The 20,912-nt window shown below is 42.0% G+C and overlaps 1 protein-coding gene across 3 annotated transcripts in view; it reads left to right on the forward strand.

The window, feature by feature from the left end:
• Window positions 1–20,912, forward strand: part of FBXL17 (F-box and leucine rich repeat protein 17) — a 532,799-nt gene that overhangs the window by 494,173 nt on the left and 17,714 nt on the right. The window lies entirely within an intron of this gene.

The following is a 20,912-nucleotide window of genomic DNA, read 5'->3' on the forward strand; positions in this document are numbered from 1 at the left end:
AAGAAAATAGCAAAAACATTGAAAATACCCATTTCCACCATCTGGGCAATAATTTTAAGTCAACTGGAAATGTTATGAATCAACCTGGAAGAGGACATTTATCTATATTGTCTCAACGCACTGTGAACAGGATGATTCAAGTGGTCGAAAATTCAACTCCAAGGATCACAGCTGGAGAATTGCAGAAGTTATTTGCGTCTTGGGGTCAGAAAGTCTCCAACACTACAATCACCAAAAGTTGTTTAGAAGGGTTTCAAGAAAACATATTCAAGCAGTTTTCCAGACACTACTGGAACTTCAAATGGGTTCGAGTTCTCTATGGTCAGATGAAACTAAAATAGAGTTGAGTTTGGCACACACCGAGAGGTAGCCAAATGAAAAGTACCTCTTGCCCACGGTTAAATACGATGATGACTCTTTAATGTTTTGGGGCTGTTTCCTACCAGATGACCTAGACATTTTGTTAGGATACATGGCATCATTGACTCTATTAAATATCAACAAATATTAAATGAACACCTGACTGCCTCTGCTGAAATGCTTTAAGTGAGCCATTGTTGGTTCTTCCAGCAGGACAATAATCCAGAACATATATCAAAATCAACACAAAAATGGTCTACTGACCACATAATCAAGGTCCTGCCATGGCCACCCCAGTAGAAAATCTTTTGGGATGAACTGAAGAGGAGAGTCAATTAGCGTCAGTGATTCTGTATGGAGGAATGGTCTAAGATCCCTTGTCATGTATTATCCTACTTCATCAGAGCTGTTAGTTTGACAAAGGTAGGTAGCACAAACTATTGACTAAAATGGTTGCCAATAATTGTGCCACACATATAGTTAACACATATTTATTCTTTTTTTTTTTTTTTTGGATAAACCTGTGTTTTGTTTGCAATTGTTTGATATCAATGAGAGCAGAGTATTTTGTGTATTATTTGAACAAAAGATCAAAAGGTTAAACAATAAATAAACATTTTCACAGCTATATTTGCTCATATTTGCCACGGGTGCCAATATTAGTGGAGGGTACTGTAAGTCATAGAGGCAGACAAATTAAAACTGAGAGCGGGTAAGAAAAACAGTACTCTGATGCTGTCCTCAGATTACCCATCCACATCTGTAAAACAGACACAAAAATAAAGCATTTGGTTGAATTTCAAATACAAATGTCTGAATGTTCACATTTACTGTACTACTTCGTTGTGTATCTATTTTACTTGCAAAATAACTAAATTCCACAGATCAGATTTCTGTGTTTTTATTCGGGATGGTAAAACATGTCTAGATGAAAAAATAAAACCATAACGTGTAAACGTGCCTGGAATGTTTTGTTGTCACTTCGTGTTTCCTTGTTATATATGTGACAAATTGGTTCCAAGAATTCCTGTGTATTCAAAGACAGAGTTCAAGTGGGATTCTTGAAGGGGAATCACTTAACGAGCACTATAGTCACCACCCTGGCCACGTTATCTCAATGATGTGGTCTAAGTGTTGTGGTTGTGTCCTTTTAAACCTGCAATGTGAAATAATACAGTTTTTAGAAACCTCAATGTTATACTGACAGCCGCTAGAGGTGCTTCTTCTTCCAAACAGAGTAAAACTCCGTCTGGAAATCAAATGCTGCTGATAACCGCATTTAATTAGAGGAGCGTTGCGTTTGGCCGCACAAGCCTACTTCCAATCTATTGCTTCTCTATGAAAAATATGGACTGGAGGAGATCGTAGGTGAGATTAGCTTGGAACAGTTCCAGCGCTAGACAGGATGTGAATAATCATTATTTACCGTATATACTAGAGTATAAGTCGACCCCCCTAATTTTACCCCCAAAAACTGGGAAAACTTATTGACTCGAGTATAAGACTAGGGTGGGAAATGCAGCAGCTACTGGTAAATTTCTAAATAAAATTATATCCCCCAAAAATTACATTAATTGAATATTTATTTACAGTGTGTGTATATAATGAATGCAGTGTGTGTATGAATGCAGTGTGTGTGTGTGTGTGTGTGTGTGAATGCAGTGTGTGTATATAATGAATGCAGTGTGTGTATGAATGCAGTGTGTGTGTGTGATGCAGAGTGTATTTGTGTATGTGATGCAGAGCCTTGGTTGGGGGGTGGGCATTTTTATTATTATTATTATTTTTCTATTATTATTTTAATATTTATTTTTTTGTTATATTATTAATAATTTTTTGTATTATTATTTTTTTTTTTATTATTTTATTTTATTATTATTTAAATTTGTATTCGTCCCCCCTCCCTGCTTGTTAGCTGGCCAGGGAGGGGGGCTCTCATTCCCTTGTGGTCCAGTGGATGGGCTGTAGGAGGGGGGCTGGCAGAGAGCTGTAACTTACCTTTCCTGCAGCTCCTGTCAGCTCCCTTCTCTCATCTCTTTTCCGTGCAGCTCCCTTCTCCTCCAGTGTAAGTCTCACGGCCGCGCGGAGCGTTGCCACGGTAATCCGTGGTAACGCTCTGACCCCGCGGCTCTCGCAAGACTTACTGTGGAGGAGAAGGGAGCTGCACGGACCGGAGGTGAGAGAGAGAGCTGACATGAGCTGCAGGAAAGGTAAGTAAAGGCTTCCTGCCAGCCCCCAACAGGACCGTCGGGCTTGTAATGAGCCCTGGCGGTCCTTGTCTGTATTATGGCAATGTAAGTTGCCATAATACAGACACTGACTCAAGTATAAGTCGAGTTGGGGTTTTTCAGTACAAAAAATGTTCTGAAAAACTCGACTTATACTCGAGTATATACGGTAACTTTTTTTTCTTTTTTAAATCCAAAAGAAGTTGGACAGAAAGGAGATTATGGTCCCGAAATAACGATTATTATTTTCGCATCCAGGCTGTCTCTAAGGATGTGACCTGTGCTACTGCACTCATAGTAAGGGAGTGTCTGTTCCTGGAACGAGGCTGAGCTATCGGTATTCACGGTTTTACTTAATCCCCTATTCAGTAAATACTGTGAGAACAGTAGCAATGCAGAAGGTGGGGACCTGTCAGTATCTCAATATTGCCGCTGTGCGATATGTAATGGGAGCTAGAAAGAGGTAGTTGAGGAAGGAGCTTTTTAGAGACACCTTAAGAGGGAGAATACGATACATAGCCAGTTATATGTATGTATGTGATATACAAGACCTAATCTTTAAATCTTTGTGAACTACAATTTCCACAATGATTAGCTATTTCATTAGCTAGAATGGGCATCATAGACATCTACAGTATAATCCTGCTGATAGGCAGGGCCAGACTGGGAAAAAAATCAGCCCAGGCATTTTTTAATCACAGCGGCCCACTAAGAAGGGAGCATGTTGGTTCAATGCCCTCCCCGGGGCAGACCATGCGCAGAGCTCTGCTGAAGAGCTCTAGCATGATAAAAAAGACCCTGTATTTGTTCTGCACAGCGCAAGCAAATTTAATAACATGCTTGTGCTGTGTTTCCTTGTAACTTGTCTCTGGTGTCTCTATAAATGGGATAACAGGAGACAAAAGGGCCAATACTGTGCATGTGTTTGGAGCCTGCTTGTGGGATTGTGTGTGTGTGTGTAGAGTGAGCTGATTGTGGTGTGGTATTGTTAAATAAGGTCAGTTTTAGTCATGTTGTGTTTGTGGTGTAATGTAATGCGTGTGTGTATAGAGGATGTAGCAAGTGTGTGTGTGTGCATAGGTGATGTAGTGTTTGTAGGGGTTGTTTGCTTACAAGGAATCTAGTGTGTGTATAGGAGATCCAGAGGGTGTATGTCAGGAATGTAATGTGTGTGTAAGTGGTGCAGTGTGTATAGAGTCTAGTGTGTTTGAAAGACCCAGAATGTGTATAGGAGATCTATTGAGTATGTGTGTATAGCGGCTTCAGAGTATATATAAGGATCTAGTGTGTGTATGTGTGTAGATGATCCAGAGTTCGGTAAGGGATCTAGTGTGTGTCTGGAATGTAATGTGTTTAAGAGTGCAGTATGTGTGTGAGGGGTGCTGTAGTATGTGTATATATATATATATATATATATATACACTGTGTGCAGAATTATTAGGCAAATGAGTATTTTGACCACATCATCCTCTTTATGCATGTTGTCTTACTCCAAGCTGTATAGGCTCGAAAGCCTACTACCGATTAAGCATATTAGGTGATGTGCATCTCTGTAATGAGAAGGGGTGTGGTCTAATGACATCAACACCCTATATCAGGTGTGCATAATTATTAGGCAACTTCCTTTCCTTTGGCAAAATGGGTCAAAAGAAGGACTTGACAGGCTCAGAAAAGTCAAAAATAGTGAGATATCTTGCAGAGGGATGCAGCACTCTTAAAATTGCAAAGCTTCTGAAGCGTGATCATCGAACAATCAAGCGTTTCATTCAAAATAGGCAACAGGGTCGCAAGAAGCCTGTGGAGAAACCAAGGCGCAAAATAACTGCCCATGAACTGAGAAAAGTCAAGCGTGCAGCTGCCAAGATGCCACTTGCCACCAGTTTGGCCATATTTCAGAGCTGCAACATCACTGGAGTGCCCGAAAGCACAAGGTGTGCAATACTCAGAGACATGGCCAAGGTAAGAAAGGCTGAAAGACGACCACCACTGAACAAGACACACAAGCTGAAACGTCAAGACTGGGCCAAGAAATATCTCAAGACTGATTTTTCTAAGGTTTTATGGACTGATGAAATGAGAGTGAGTCTTGATGGGCCAGATGGATGGATTGGTAAAGGGCAGAGAGCTCCAGTCCGACTCAGACGCCAGCAAGGTGGAGGTGGAGTACTGGTTTGGGCTGGTATCATCAAAGATGAGCTTGTGGGGCCTTTTCGGGTTGAGGATGGAGTCAAGCTCAACTCCCAGTTTCTGGAAGACACCTTCTTCAAGCAGTGGTACAGGAAGAAGTCTGCATCCTTCAAGAAAAACATGATTTTCATGCAGGACAATGCTCCATCACACGCGTCCAAGTACTCCACAGCGTGGCTGGCAAGAAAGGGTATAAAAGAAGAAAATCTAATGACATGGCCTCCTTGTTCACCTGATCTGAACCCCATTGAGAACCTGTGGTCCATCATCAAATGTGAGATTTACAAGGAGGGAAAACAGTACACCTCTCTGAACAGTGTCTGGGAGGCTGTGGTTGCTGCTGCACGCAATGTTGATGGTGAACAGATCAAAACACTGACAGAATCCATGGATGGCAGGCTTTTGAGTGTCCTTGCAAAGAAAGGTGGCTATATTGGTCACTGATTTGTTTTTGTTATGTTTTTGAATGTCAGAAATGTATATTTGTGAATGTTGAGATGTTATATTGGTTTCACTGGTAAAAATAAATAATTGAAATGGGTATATATTTGTTTTTTGTTAAGTTGCCTAATAATTATGCACAGTAATAGTCACCTGCACACACAGATATCCCCCTAAAATAGCTATAACTAAAAACAAACTAAAAACTACTTTCAAAAATATTCAGCTTTGATATTAATGAGTTTTTTGGGTTCATTGAGAACATGGTTGTTGTTCAATAATAAAATTAATCCTCAAAAATACAACTTGCCTAATAATTCTGCACTCCCTGTATATTTATTTATTTTATTATTATCGCCATTTATATGACGCCAACAGATTCCTTAGCGCTTTACAATATTATGAGAGGGGGGGATGTAACTACAAATAGGACAATTACAAGAAAACATACAGAAACGATAGGTTGAAGAGGACCCTGCTCAAACGAGCTTACAGTCTATTGGGAGAGATATATATATATATTTATTTTACTATTCTGGCCATTTATATGACGCCAACAGATTCCTTAGCGCTTTACAATATAATGAGAGGGGGGGATGTAACTACAAATAGGACAATTACAAGAAAACATACAGAAACGATAGGTTGAAGAGGACCCTGCTCAAACAAGCTTACAGTCTATAGGAGGTGGGGTATAAAAAAACATTAGGACAGGTAATAGCAACCAAATAAGGTGGGAGTGAAGCAGAGCTGGAGGAGAGAGTAAATTGCTGCCCTTTAGGAGAGAGCAAGAGACAGGTATGTGAGGTTGAGGTTCGTCTGGGAGGCCATAGGCTTTCCTAAAGAAATGGGTTTTAAGGCACTTCTTAAACGATTGAAGACTAGGGGAGAGTCTGATCGCGGTAGGAAAGCTATTCCATAGGAAGGCAGCTGCCCGCGAGAAGTCCTGCAAGCGCGAGTTGGCCGTACGGGTGCGAGCAGTGGACAGAAGGTGGTAACAGACAGGGCGGAGAGACCGAGAAGGGGCATACCTATGGATCTTTGAGGAGATATAAGAGGGGCTAAGATTATTCAGTGCTTTGTAGGTATATGTTAGCACTTTGAATTGACTCCTATAGTACACAGAAAGCCAATGTAAGGACTAACAGAGGGGTGTGAGAGGACCGACTAGAGCGGAAAATCAGTCTGGCTGGAAACATTCGTTACAGACTATAGCGGGACAATACGGCTATTGGGAAGACCAATTAGGAGAGAGTTACAATAGTCCATGCGAGAGATTACTAGAGCATGGACAAGCTCTAGATGTTTTTAAGGTAAAATTGGCATGATTTGACAACAGACCGGATGTGAGGCTCAAAGGTGAGGCCAGAATCAAAAGTAACACCAATACAACGTGCTTGTAAGGATGGGCTGATACGGGTACCACCAATCTGAAGTGAGTGCGAAAGAGGAGGATTAATATTAGGAGGAGGAAAGACCAGTTCTGTTTTGGAAAGATTCAGTTTCAGAAAGCGGGAGGACATCCAATCAGAGATAGAAGAAAGGAAATAGGTGACACGATGCAGGACATCAGGGGAGAGGTCCGGTGAGGGGAGATATATCTGTGTCATCAGCGTACATGTGGTATTGGAATCCAAATGAGATAATAAGTTTGCCAAGGGAGGCAGTGTAAAGAGAAAATAGAAGGGGACCAAGGATAGAGCCTTGGGGGACTCCAACTGAGACAGGACGATTGGTGGAGGTATCCTTGGAAAAGGAGACACTGAATGAGCATTGGGAGAGATAGGAGGAAAAACACGAGAGGACAGAGTCACAGAGACTGAGTGATTGAAGAGTTTGGAGAAGGAGAACACGATCAACAGTGTCAAAGGCAGCAGAGAGGTCAAGAAGAATTAGTATGGAGTAGTGACCTTTGGATTTAGCTGTGAAAATGTCGTTAGTGCCTTTGATAAGGGCAGTCTCAGTAAAGTGGAGGGGGCAGAAGCTGGACTGAAGAGGGTCAAGGAGAGAGTTGAGGAAGCAGGCCAGATGGGTAAAGACTGGTCTTTCAAGAAGCTTTGAGGAAAAAGGGAGCAGGGATATAAGACAATAGTTAGAAGGGGAGGATGGGTCGAGACATGTTTTTTTTTTTGTTTTTTTTTAAAGATGGGTACTACAGTAGCATGTTTAAGGACAGCAGGGACATTGCCAGAAGAAAGAGAGCAAGATGTGTGTTACGGAGGGCACAAGACAAGAGGAGAGAGATCTGATAAGGTGAGACGGGACAGGATCAAGCGGCCAAGTGGTGGGGCGAGAGGAAAGGATAAGCGCATCCACCTCTTGTTCAGTAGCCTGGGAGAAGGTCGTAAGGGTTGGAAAGGTATGATCCAGGTGTGGTTGAAAAAGAGAATGGCAAGGTGGTGAGAATTCTTTCCTTAGCTGTGCAATCTTGTCAGTAAAGTAGCATGCAAAACTATCGGCTGTATGGTTAGTTTGGGGGGTGGCTGCAGCAGGGCAAAGAAGAGAGTTAAAGGTATCAAAGAGACGTCTGGGATTGTGAGAGCATAAGCTAATAAGAGAAGACAGTATGACTGTTTGGCAAGGGCTGTGCTGTATGAACGCAATATGAATTTGTAGTGTAGAAAGTCTGACTCGGTCTGAGACTTCCTCCAGCAGTGTTCAGCAGAACGGGAACATCTCTGCAGGTAGCGTGTTGATTTAGTGTGCCACAGTTGGGGCTTATTCTCCTCAAGGTGCGTATTTGATATATTTGATTTTTGGAAGTATTGTGTGTGTGTGTGAGGGGTGTAGTGTGTATGTGAGGGATGCAGTATGTGTGTATGTGAGGGGTGCAGTATGTGTGTGTAGGGGGAGTGCAATGTGTATGTGTGAAAGGGGTGCAGTGTGTGTGATGGATGCTGTGAGTGTGAGGGGTGAAGTGTGTGAGGGTGCTGTGTGCATGAGAGTGCTGTATGTGTAAGGGTCCTGTGTGTGTGTGTGTGTGATGAGAGGGTAATGTATGTGCAAGAGGGAGCTGTGTGTGTGAGGGTGTAATGTATGTACAAGAGGGAGCTGTGTGTGTGTAAGGGCAATGTGTGTGAGAGAGGAAGCTGTTTGTGTTTAAGGGTATTGTGTGTGTGGGGGGGGGTTAGTGTGTGTATACATATATATATATATATATATATATATATATATATATATACATATATATATATATGTTAGGAGGGATTGTGTGTTGGGGGGAGGCAGATTAATGCCACTATATAAGAATTTATTTATTTTAAATTTAAAAATGAAAAGAAAGAAAAGAGCAAGCATTGTATTCACCCTCCCTTCTTACCTTTTGCCTGGAAGGGGGGACCGTGCTGCCATCCCTAGTAGTGCTAGTGGTGAGTGAACTCTAGCCTGCGAGGCAAGAGTTCACTCTCGCGATATCCAGTGCGTTGCCATGCCTCCTCCAGGTTCTCTCCTGTCTTCCTACCCAGCCGGCTGCCGCATATAACTGCCTGTGGGCCTGTGAGGGAGATCTTTGATCTCCCCACCGGCCCGTCATGGAATACAGCGAGGCCGGCGCTCAGATAGCGCGGGCCCTGCATAGGCCGGCAGGGGAGATCCTGTGACTAATCTTATGAGAATGAGGTTATGAGAACTCCACACATCCCTCCGACATAGAATTCTAAATAACGGTAGCTGTAATCATGGTCTAAAAGAAAATGGCAAACCAGCACATTAATGACAGTCCCACGTGAAGCTAGGAATTATAAATGTGATCATTTATCCGTGGCTTTTCCACTGGGCAAACATACTTTACATTTTTGCTTCAACATAGTAAAGTAGAAAATGGATTGCATTTGAAGAGGAAGAAATGTCTATATGTAGCCAAGGATTGATCCTTAGTTTAGATAAAAGGAATGTCTTTCACGGCTGTTGATGGCGGCTTCATTGATTTGAAAATTCTGAAACATGCATGATCCCATAAGTCTCTCTTGAGAATACAGATTCTACAACTGCTCTTGGGAAAGGGTGCTTAGAAACGAACACATTAAACAAGAGAGAGAGGAAAAAGAGGCCGTCTGGGCATCCGCATGTGGTGGTACCTCCTTATAAGCAGTTATTAACAGTAAGAGCAATACTTTGGGGGGGAGGTGGGGGGCACTATGCTACTTTTACGATTCCTGGATGTACTGTAAAAAGTTTTACTGGTACGGTTTGTGTATATGTAAATATACCCCCAGGCTTCAGTGCCGAGTGACTTTTGGCAAGCATTGTTAGACTGGACATTCGAAACCCTGTTCAGATATTATAAAAATTATCAAACAGAAGGGAACAGATCTGATTTTCAAAATGAATCTATTTGTCTCTGATGGGAATTTTTTTCACACTACATCTGAGAAATGGCTAATCTCGAATACTACTGATTCAACGGCGCTCCAGTGTAATTTTGCTGAGCCGTGCTAAGTGATCATCAATAGAATTAGTAACTGTGTGAGATTATTCATGCAATTTTAATGTGTTGCTATCAATATTGTTTTGTGTTTTACACCGTAGAGTGGAGAGCGGGGGATATAAATGTTTGACAAAACCAAAAACAATTAAGTTAGCAAATTAGCAAAGCAGCATCAACATGCCATCCTAGAGATATATGGGAATAATTAAAAGCAGCAAATATTACCATAAAAATAAGATATCTATACTTTTAGCAATGATAATCTCCACACTGCTGCATAATTTGTGTAATCATTCTTAGTAGGCTCTACTTTTCTGTTCCAGCTTTATAAAGGGCCTTTCCCTCTCCACTTCAATATAATAATGGCAATGATACATCGCAACAGTTAAACCATACCTCCCAAGTGTCCCTATTTAGGAGGGACAGTCCCTATTTAGGTCCCTCTTTTCTCTGTGATCCATATTGTTGGTGTATCTGAGTGTATAGCCGAGCTCCACAGCTATAATTCTCCCAGCAACGTGTCTTTAAACTACAATAAATGTGTTTAGAAATCAGTCTGTGTACATAAGATGCCATGCTCTTGTACTAAATAACATTTTAGTTGCATAAATTATTAGTAAGTCACCTAAACGTTTTCAAAGCTTGATTCGTTTATTATAGAAAGGAAAGGATAAAGCACATAACATGTGTTTACCTGATTTGCCAGTTGATTAAATCCCCAGTACATAAAATCAACAGAACAAGTGAACTTTTTTAATAGTCATTCTAGATCCTTGTTACCTGCATGTTACTAGAATAAGGAGTGACCTTCCAATGTGGGTTTTAGAGCTGGATAAATGATTGCATTAAGCCACCCATTACTGTCAATACAGAATGCGGATAGCCAACCTTCTGTCACCTATGTTAGTACTTCAGGAAGGAATATGCAGTATGTTAAATAGTGTGGTTACAATACAAATGATGCCCTTAAAAGGAGATTGCAAGCTGATTTGTCACTTATTTTATCAATGCGTATTATAGATAATGCACTAATAAAACTAACAAAAAAATATTTTTTTTTCTAATAATGGGCGCACATGTATTATTTAGTTTTTTTTTTCTTCTTCATAGAAATGATAAATTGGTAAATTAGAGCGAGAATTTTTTTTTTTTAAATGTCATGCTTACACCTGCTCACACTACAACTGCAAGCTACATCTCAATCATTGAAACAAATGAATGAAACTACTTGCACAGCTGAATGGTCACTGGCGCGGTCTGCTTACTTTTTCCAATGAGTGAAATGTCATTCGCAGCCATTAATTTGGTGTCTATCCGGAATCAATGAGCAGGTATCTTTTGGGATAAAGATGGCTGGCTCTTCTTTGAGTCAGGGAGTGTCTGGCTCTTGGATGGTAGAAATGGGGGAAGTGGAGGGCTAAGGCACATTATTTGTTTTGTTTTTTCTGCCCCTTTGTGAACTGTTACTCCTTACCTACAATCAAGCTTTACCGTTAACAAGCATCCATAGATGAAGTGTGATCAGCAAATCTCTGAACGCATGCCCCCTTATATAATCAATAGGTGATCAATTAGTCATCTCTGGGAATTATTAGGACGTGTTTTGCAGATATCTCTATGGAAAACAAAGTTTTCCCCTTGGCGAACTCTGGTAAAGCATGGGATGAATATAGATACTGTAGAAGCATGTGCTTTTAGAGCCAAAATCTGCATTGGTGATAGTCCGAGGTAATGGATTGTATCTTAAATAATGAGGTAGTTTCATGCTCCCCGTGCTTGAATGCACAGAGATAAATAATCTGCTCGACTGAGTGGCACGGTAATCTCTCTTCTGTATAATCAATACATGGGAAGGATGGAATAAATAATCAGGACAGTTTGAGCAGCATTAACCCTTTCAGCGATAGAGAGGTGTACGACACGTTGAATGTGACTCACTCCTTGTAAGGGTTAAATAGCTCTCCATAACGGCGGCATGTTGATGAATTGATGACTGTGTAGTCACAAGGTAAACATGTTTACCGCAGACATAATTGTGCATTAAATCCAGGTTCTTCAGTAATCTCAGGAGACAGTGAAGAACATATGAAGAAAATTGTACCAAATGGATTCTTAAGTTAGCCTCCAGTCTGTAGCCGGAGGATTCTTCATAGCATTTAACCAGTTTGATAGGTACCAAGCCAAGGAGTGGTTTAACCACCTAAGAAGTTAAAACTGTAAATGAAATGGCTGTGATAAATAGCATTTTACAGGCGACAGTTCTGGTTCTTTAAGCGCTTTTGCCTTGCTTGTTTTCTTATTTGTAATTTTGTGGTTTGTGTTACCATCTTATCTCCTGGCAGTACCAGCAGGTTAGAGACCAGAGTTTATGTTGAATCCTTACATAACTTACAAGTCGTGTTTTATTAAATCTATTGTTTTCCAGAGCCTTCCCTGTGACAGCATAACGTCAGTTTAAAGGAGCGTTGTAGGCACCATAACTACTGGTTAATAGTGGATGAAATTAAAATTGCTAATTAGCAGTTTTAGGGATCAGGAGCCAGGCTACAGGTGTCTCACGGACATCCTGATTTTGGTCAAATCACTCCAATGGTTTGAACAAGAACTAGATGATGTTGCCTAATGTTTCATAAAACTACATCAGCAAGTAGTGGTTATAGTGCCTAGATTTTTCATTGTAAAACTTTTCAGGGGCGACTAAAACACTGAAGTCCTGCAGAGAAGTTGAAAGCAGCCCAAACCAAGTACTCTCGGATGCTAAGCTTGAAGGGGCATTACAAAACCAAAAGAAAGTTATTTAAATACACACAGCTACTTCTAAGGTGTGAAATAAGCACTTTAAACTTTACTTGGGTCTGTCATTTTATGCAAAAACACAATGGGCTTGTTATCAATGTGTCATTTTAATAATTAATACTTTGTTTCCTAGACAGGTAACCAATGTATAAGAGTGATTGAAGGATTTCCTTTAAACTGTTGGATTATTTTTTTTTTTTGGTGTCAACCTGATTCCAGTATTACTGGTAGCAAAGACACGTTCCACTATAAATCTACAGTACTTTCCATACATTGATTCTAATCAGAAACCATAGCAGGCTGTATAATCATGGAGAAGGGCTAATTCAAATCACACTCGTAATTGAGTAATTACTGATTAATATACACTGATTACATTTTTGCCGGCACCATGGGTCAGGTATGACCTCTTTGATATGACATTTCAGATAGTGTGTTAGGGCCAGCAGACATATGGTACATTGTAACCTCACTGTTTACATAAACGTTAAAACACTCCCTGAATATAATGAATGGTAACACATGGAAAAATCAAGTCATACATAAAGGAACACTACAAACCTGTATTCCTAACTCGGTAGTGTCCATGTCCGTATTTTTAGGGACCCAACAAAAGCCATGGTCCATGGGCCACAGCTCCACCAAGAGTCAACTCATTCCAGCACCTACAAACCAGGTGTTCCTTTTTTGAAATGCCTAATCAAATGAATAATGTTTCGGCCCCTAAGAGACTTTATCAAACATTGAGTCTAAGAATATTAATAAAGGCTCTCAGGGGCCCAATCATCACCCATTTAAATTGGCACATTTTCACTTCTGTTTTGTGGTTGGTTTGTCCTGGATGATTTCCTTATTTTGCCAAACGGCCCCAATTATTATATATATATATAGTGTTATAATATTATTACACACAACCACATACAAGGAATTTATCACAGAGCTCCTCAGCAATAAAACTCACAGTAAATCACATTGTATGAGTGTATCACAGAGATTGGCATAACAAAACTGTGATGTGTACTTTTACTACTTTATCGACTGTTTAGAAATTAGGACGTATTCACGTAACTCTGACCGCTAGACGCACCCGCAGCTACATGTCTAAAAACAAGTATCCATTTTCTTAATCTTTTGGATTGTATGGTAAAACAATGACTAGCCCTAAATTGACTTGTTTAGTTACAGTAGTTCCATGGAACAGACTCAATACAGTAATACAGTGTATATAAGTCTATACAGGATACTTTATTAGTTGCATAGGCTGAGAGATACATGTGTCCATCAAGTTAAGGCTTTCTCACATCTGTTTTTTTTCTGTTGATCCAAAAGAAAGCAAAAAAAAAAAAAAAGAACTTCCAATTTTACAACAAACTAGAAAATAATCCTTCTTGACCCCAGAATAGCAGTCACATTCATTCTTGGATTAGGAAGATTTAGCTCTGTAACTAGTTCTATGGGCTGTAAATGAAATTGTATTGGGAAAATACACATACCTGGGGCATTTCACTGGACCTGCCCCACGTCTGCAAATTGCACACCTGTTCTTATTCCTTAATATCGCCTTAAAACAGGCTCTTCATTTGCCATTTCAGCACACAGTCTGAACTCGAATCCAGACCTTCCCTGCTTTAATGAATTAGAACTGTTAGTTAAACCTAAATAAACCTGGTTTAATGCTCTTTGTAGTTTTATGTGAAACTCAGACCTGTATATCATCTCTTTCCTTTTATAACACAAGTATATATTTATTTATTTGGAAGTTGTCCAGTCAAAGCTAGCATTAAATAACACAACTAAAGCCAGTTCCTACCCAGTGAAAGTTGTTGTTTTCACCAATTCCTATAATAGCCAGTCTGTTATGGCCAATTTTTATTTTTCTGTTTTCTTTTCTGTTGCACTGATGCCTTTTAAAAAGAAGCCAGGTTTTGATATCATCTGTTTTCTGCCATAGCTGGGCTCGCCAAGGGTAGAGAGGTGCATGTGTCCAACAACGTATGCACAACAATAGCATTTGAATAAAGCATTGTGGATAGACTCAGCAATGAACAAAATGTAAATGTAATATGGACTGACAGTGAGAAATAAATATACCCAATGGGATGAAATAACAGTAGGGCTGCGTCACATACAAGGGAGCGACTTATTAAATGAAACCGAAAAGATATAACTGGTATGTGAGCGCTCCAATTAATTATGCAGATCTACATAAAAATCAAGATGAAAATATCAATAAACTTAAAAATGACCAATCTCGCCGAGATCACCACAATGACCACCATAAACCACAATTGAATGTACTGGGTGAGTCTTATCTGAATCAGAATACTCTACACATATATATAAGAGTATAACAAAATATCATTTATTGTATAATAAACCAATCATAAAAAATGAAACAACATCTCAAAACGTCCAGTATCAGATGTAAACGTGATGAATAGTAAGGGGCCCCTTATTCATATTCTTGTCGACAAAGGACTGATGTAAAAAATCAGAGATGTGCACATTAGCATAAAAACTATATGTGAACTAAAAAAGTTCAAGCAATAGGCTCCAGTCCAGTCCGTGAAAAAATATATAAGTGGATAAACGGATAGTGCCCAGACGACCAAGCCGTCTTACGGAGAGGGAGCTCAAACACCAGCCAAACACCCTGGTCAAGACTAAGAGGGAAGCGATAGGGATGGCCCCAAAGGTGAAAAATCACACCCAGATATGGAAAACTATGGGGATATCACTTCAGCAACTTACCCTATCCGTCCGACCATCGGGTGAGAAACTGGGAGCACATAAACTCCAAACCGTGAGGGCTGCAGGAAAAAGGCCGTTCTCGCCAGGTCGCTTGCCGAAAATCAATGACCTGGTCTTGAAAAAGTCCTCCAGCTAGGACGAAACGCGTAGACGTGCTGTCTGCTACCTCACCACACCGCCGACGGATTTGAACTTCCCAGCCGATTCGTCCTTTACGACCCGCCATTGATTTTCGGCAAGCGACCTGGCGAGAACGGCCTTTTTCCTGCAGCCCTCACGGTTTGGAGTTTATGTGCTCCCAGTTTCTCACCCGATGGTCGGACGGATAGGGTAAGTTGCTGAAGTGATATCCCCATAGTTTTCCATATCTGGATGTGATTTTTCACCTTTGGGGCCATCCCTATCGCTTCCCTCTTAGTCTTGACCAGGGTGTTTGGCTGGTGTTTGAGCTCCCTCTCCGTAAGACGGCTTGGTCGTCTGGGCACTATCCGTTTATCCACTTATATATTTTTTCACGGACTGGACTGGAGCCTATTGCTTGAACTTTTTTAGTTCACATATAGTTTTTATGCTAATGTGCACATCTCTGATTTTTTACATCAGTCCTTTGTCGACAAGAATATGAATAAGGGGCCCCTTACTATTCATCACGTTTACATCTGATACTGGACGTTTTGAGATGTTGTTTCATTTTTTATGATTGGTTTATTATACAATAAATGATATTTTGTTATACTCTTATATATATGTGTAGAGTATTCTGATTCAGATAAGACTCACCGAGTACATTCAATTGTGGTTTATGGTGGTCATTGTGGTGATCTCGGCGAGATTGGTCATTTTTAAGTTTATTGATATTTTCATCTTGATTTTTATGTAGATCTGCATAGACTCAGCAATGAGCTGTCAATCTCACAGCCTCTGAGGTTCCCACATTTGTGAGTTGTACTTTAACTGCTTTATTTTGGCTTATTAGAAGTACTGATATGCCTCTCTTTAATATTACCTGACATGGGCCCATTACACCTGAAAATAAGTATTTTCACTGCTATAAGTGTTTTGTTAGACTTGGCATTGACTTGCCCGGGTGAATATTATATTTATATTTAATGTAATCATATCTCATAGTCTGCATTGATCCATGTGATGTAATCATAATATATCCACTGTACATGACGTCCTGCCGTATAGAGAATGGAACATTTCATGCTTGAGAATAGATGAGCAGAATTTACCATTTTCTTTTTTTTGAAATTCTTTATTTTATGCGTGTATATATTATACATTGCGTCTGCACCGCCACAACAGCTGGTGCTAACATATTTGCGGGTAAGTCAACATACATGGCGACATAAACATTGCACAATTTTTATATTATTGTGTTTCGTAGGCGTTACTGAGCGTGTGTATAGGCGTAGATGGGTCTCTATGAGTGGTCCGTGGTGGCTAAGTCTGCGCCTCTGTGTTTAATGAATTGGTTATAGAGTGTTGCTTTCGCTAGAGTTGGTAGTACATATTAGGGGTGAGCGGACTAAGCTGCGTGTTGTGCGCTTGCTTGTTGCAATCAGTCGCTCATTGGATGTGTCTATGTGTACGCAGCTGAAATGCCTAGTGTGTGACCCTTCTACTTATGGCTAGCTATTGAGTGGTCTCCCTTACGTGTTCAGCGTAGACGGGGGACGGGGGGGGGGGGGAGATATGTCGTTAAGACCTATGCTACGGTCAGCGAGGTAAGCAGGTCGAGCAGAGAACTTTCAGTATATATAAGAACAAAATAATAGGTACATGCAAAGGAACAGTAAAACATTAAGTATCATCTGAGGTGTTATATTATCATATCTGTACGGTAAAACAGTCCCGGTAATAGTTGGTCACCACTGCCTTTTCTCGGAAGGCCTTCATGTAGCGACTGTGTCGGAGGCTCCTTGTCTGGGCTGTCGTGGTACAAAATTGGTGACTCTTTCAGGGTCCCAGTTGTGTCTCAGTGCGGAAGATTCTGCAGGTGCTGTGCAGCGTAGAGCGTCTCGAGGCAGTCCCAGCGTGGGTAGTAGATCTTGTGCGCTGTGTAAGTCGTAGATTTCGTGCTTAGCCTCCCCTTTCAGGATGAGCAGGGAGTGGTTGAAGCGCCACCTATACGGTATACTTTTTTGCCTGAGAAGGGTGGTAAATGGTGTCAAAGATTTCCTCCAGGCCAAGGTGCCGCCAGTAAGGTCCGCAAAGAATGTGAGGGACATTTCTTCGAATTTGTATGGGATACAGTTTTTAACTGCTGCCATGGTCATCGCTTTATCTTTCCTCTGTTGGAAACGGATTATTAAATCGCGGGAAGCTGTTGCTGGGGCTTTGGCCGGTTTTGTGGCTCTAAGGATGCTTTCCAGGCATATGGCTTTGGCCTGTCTCGGAGGTAGCAGCTTCGTCAGGAGCCTGCGTACAAGGTGCGGTAGTTCATCCGCCGGGATTTCGTCCGGCACTCCCCGGACTTTTAAATTGGCTGCCCGTCGTGTGTCCTCCATGGCGGCGAACCTCAGTTCGAATTCCTCATTTTTATTTTGCAGACCACCGATCTCCTGTTGTATGGAGGCAAGGTGGGTAGCGTGTGCTGTAGAGGTGCCTTCCATGGCATCGAGCCTTCCCGTTATGCCGTGCAGGTCAGCGCGGAGGGCCGCAACATCCGTTTGGATCGTGGACTGTAAGTCCGCTAGTAGGGCTTTAAGTACCACTGTCGTTACCGGTCAACAGATGATCCCAGACTCATCGCCGACATGTTGGCGATGCAACAATGAAGTAGGCACAGCTCTCCATATTTGGTGGACGTGCCAAAAGATAACCCCATACTGGCAACAGGTACACACCCAGATCGAACATATCACGGGCACAGTTATTCCCCTGCAGCCACTTCAGATGCTACTTCACCATACACCGCTACCCATCTCAATATATAAAAGGACTCTAACCAAACACCTCCTGAACGCTGCCAAGACGCTTATTCCGACACGATGGCGCACCACACAGATACCCACCCTGCAACACTGGATGGACAGGGTCGAAGAAATACATGCGATGGAACAGCTAACCGCCGCTCTCAATGGCACCACAGAAAGATACATGCATGTTTGGATGCCCTGGATAACGTATATATCGAATAGACCAAACTAAATACCATCACAGACCCCTGAAGTGAGCTCGAAACAGGGAACGTTCCGGAGGGTCAAACCTTGGGGAGCCTCTTCGGGCCCCGGAGGGGTGCCCGGCTGGGCGGTCCGGAGGAATGCGGGGGGCCCCGGCCTAGTTGGCGAACGTGCCTTCCCCTCCCTCCCCTCCCCCCTCTCTGCCACACCACCACCCTCCCACCCTGCCCACCCCGTCCCCTCCCCTCTCCTCTCCCCCTGAACACACCGCTCCCAGGAGCTACGTACAGGCTTAAGACATACTAAGTCGAGGCTTTCGCCTCTTATATGTCACCTTGCAAAAGTTAGGGCTGGGCCGCACTTAGGCCCTACAGATAAGCTCCAAACCATGGACAAACACCATGACTCGGGGAGAACAATTGATAGAGGACAACAGGGACTAGAGGCTATCTGTACAAGGGACACGAGGGCCCTTGGCACTTGCAGAGAGGCATAAGGAATCCTAGACCCTTACAAGTTACAGACTGACTGCTGACCACCACCGACTACCCAAGCCGCCAAGACTGACGCATCCCACAGACGGCTAGCAAGCTCAGACCCTACAGTCCACACCACTGGCAACGAAGGGGGGAAAGGTGACTGTGAACCCAAACGGAACACACGTACTAATGCTACACTGGGGGCAAGCTGAGGGCCCGATAATCCCTTGATCGCCAAAAGTCACCAACGATGAGAGGAGATAGACTGCCCAAGATCTGAACACAAGCACACACTGACCACCCAATAAGCGTACCACAGATGGATCAGCTCTAATGCTTGGCAGGGCAGGAACTGTGATAGCGAAAGATGCTTTGACTGCACCCCACCAAGCCTTCATACCGGCAAGCCCCACTTCCCCCCCACACTCTGCTGACTAATGCTTGCTACCCAAAGGTGCACTTAGCAAGCACAATGAGGTTACATCAGTTACGGACTGACAACTATCCCCCTTCAGCATAGGAAATCAATATAGACGGAGGACAGAAGGGAGTAGCTCAGGGACGACAGATGGGAAGACAAATGAATGGGTAACTCAGAGAGACACCAACGCTGCTGTCCATAGTCCCAAGCTGACACTACCACTCGACACTTCTGTTAACTCACTTGGTTATGCTGTCATGCTTGTGAAATATACTAACCATGTGAATTTGGGTCTTACACCGCTAAATGTAAGGACGATGTAGTAGCGAATGGGGTTACCCCACACAATTGTACCATATACTGGAATAGACCCTATCGGGAGACGAGTGTGTATCCTTAACTATGTTATCGATGTTTGTGTAAAACGTATTCCTTGAACCTTACTTTATGTCTGGTTTGTTTTTGAAAAACGTAAAATAAAGATTGACTAACTGTCGTTACCGGTGCGGCATCGGGGTTCACAGGCCTGGGTGCGGGCATTGTGGACACGCTTGTGTCGGGTGTGTCGTCCCCCAGGGAGTAGTCATCCGACATCTCGGAGTATGTCTCCGCGTGGTCGGCCATCTTGGGCCTAGTAGCTCCGTGGGCTTGCTTCCACATAGCTCCGATGTCGAGGTTTCAATTCGGCTGATCTTGTTTCTGTTTTTTGGACTTACGTCCCATAGTGGCTCTCCTGTCTCCCGTTTTGCAGCTCGTTTGGATGGGTTTGACAAGGATAGTAAGGTGATATTAGGCTGTAATCGCCGGAGCTCCAGCGCCATGCGACTTCTCTGCTCTGCTGCTTGGCTCCGCCTTCCAGAATTTCCCATTTTCACTCCAAGAAACTAGGCCTTTTTGCAATTAAATCAGGAATATGGGACTGTAAAATAAGTAAATTAAATAATCATGTCAAAAACAATTCTATTTAATTCCAATAATGTGGATACCAATAATGTGCTTTTAGATATGTTGATTCACAAATATACTGTACAACTACACGTGGTGGCATCCTTTCTTTCATTGAAAGACCGCTTTAATTTTATGGTTTTCATCGGCAGACTCCTAGGATCTGGTAGGTTCTCTCCTGCTTCGTTTAGTATTCCTTGTAGTCATGTTATTTATTAAAATAAAGGGTCTCTGAGTTCATAGATTTTGCCAATGCCATTATTGCTTCCCTGTCCAGATACTCATTTTGGAAGTTATCCTCAGTCTACAGGATCTTTTCCATCTTGAAATATTGTCTGATTTCTGGTTACAGTTCTCTTTCACCCCTGATTCCAATCAGAGTATCCCGTTACTGATAAAGCTAGTTCTTGATTGGTTTGTATTGTCAGCCTTATGATCATGGGAGTTATGTGGCAAAAAGGGTCCTACAACATACTTCAGTGAATGTTATGGCTCGTCCCATATACATTGACTAAAGCTCATCATAAAACCAGCCCAACACTAGGCTCTAAAGCTCTAAACCCTAATGCAGGGATTCACAACCCAGTCATCAAGTACCCTCTACTAGTGCAGGATTTAGGGATTACACTGTTGGTTCTTTTTTTTTTTTCTTTTTAAAAACACAACTGGGTAATCCCTAAATCCTGGATTTGAGGACTGGTTTGGGTACCACTGCCCTAATGTAATAAATAAATCACACTTAACCTTTAA

This window comes from Pelobates fuscus, chromosome 5 (assembly GCF_036172605.1).
Source record: "Pelobates fuscus isolate aPelFus1 chromosome 5, aPelFus1.pri, whole genome shotgun sequence".
Taxonomy (NCBI): domain Eukaryota; kingdom Metazoa; phylum Chordata; class Amphibia; order Anura; family Pelobatidae; genus Pelobates; species Pelobates fuscus.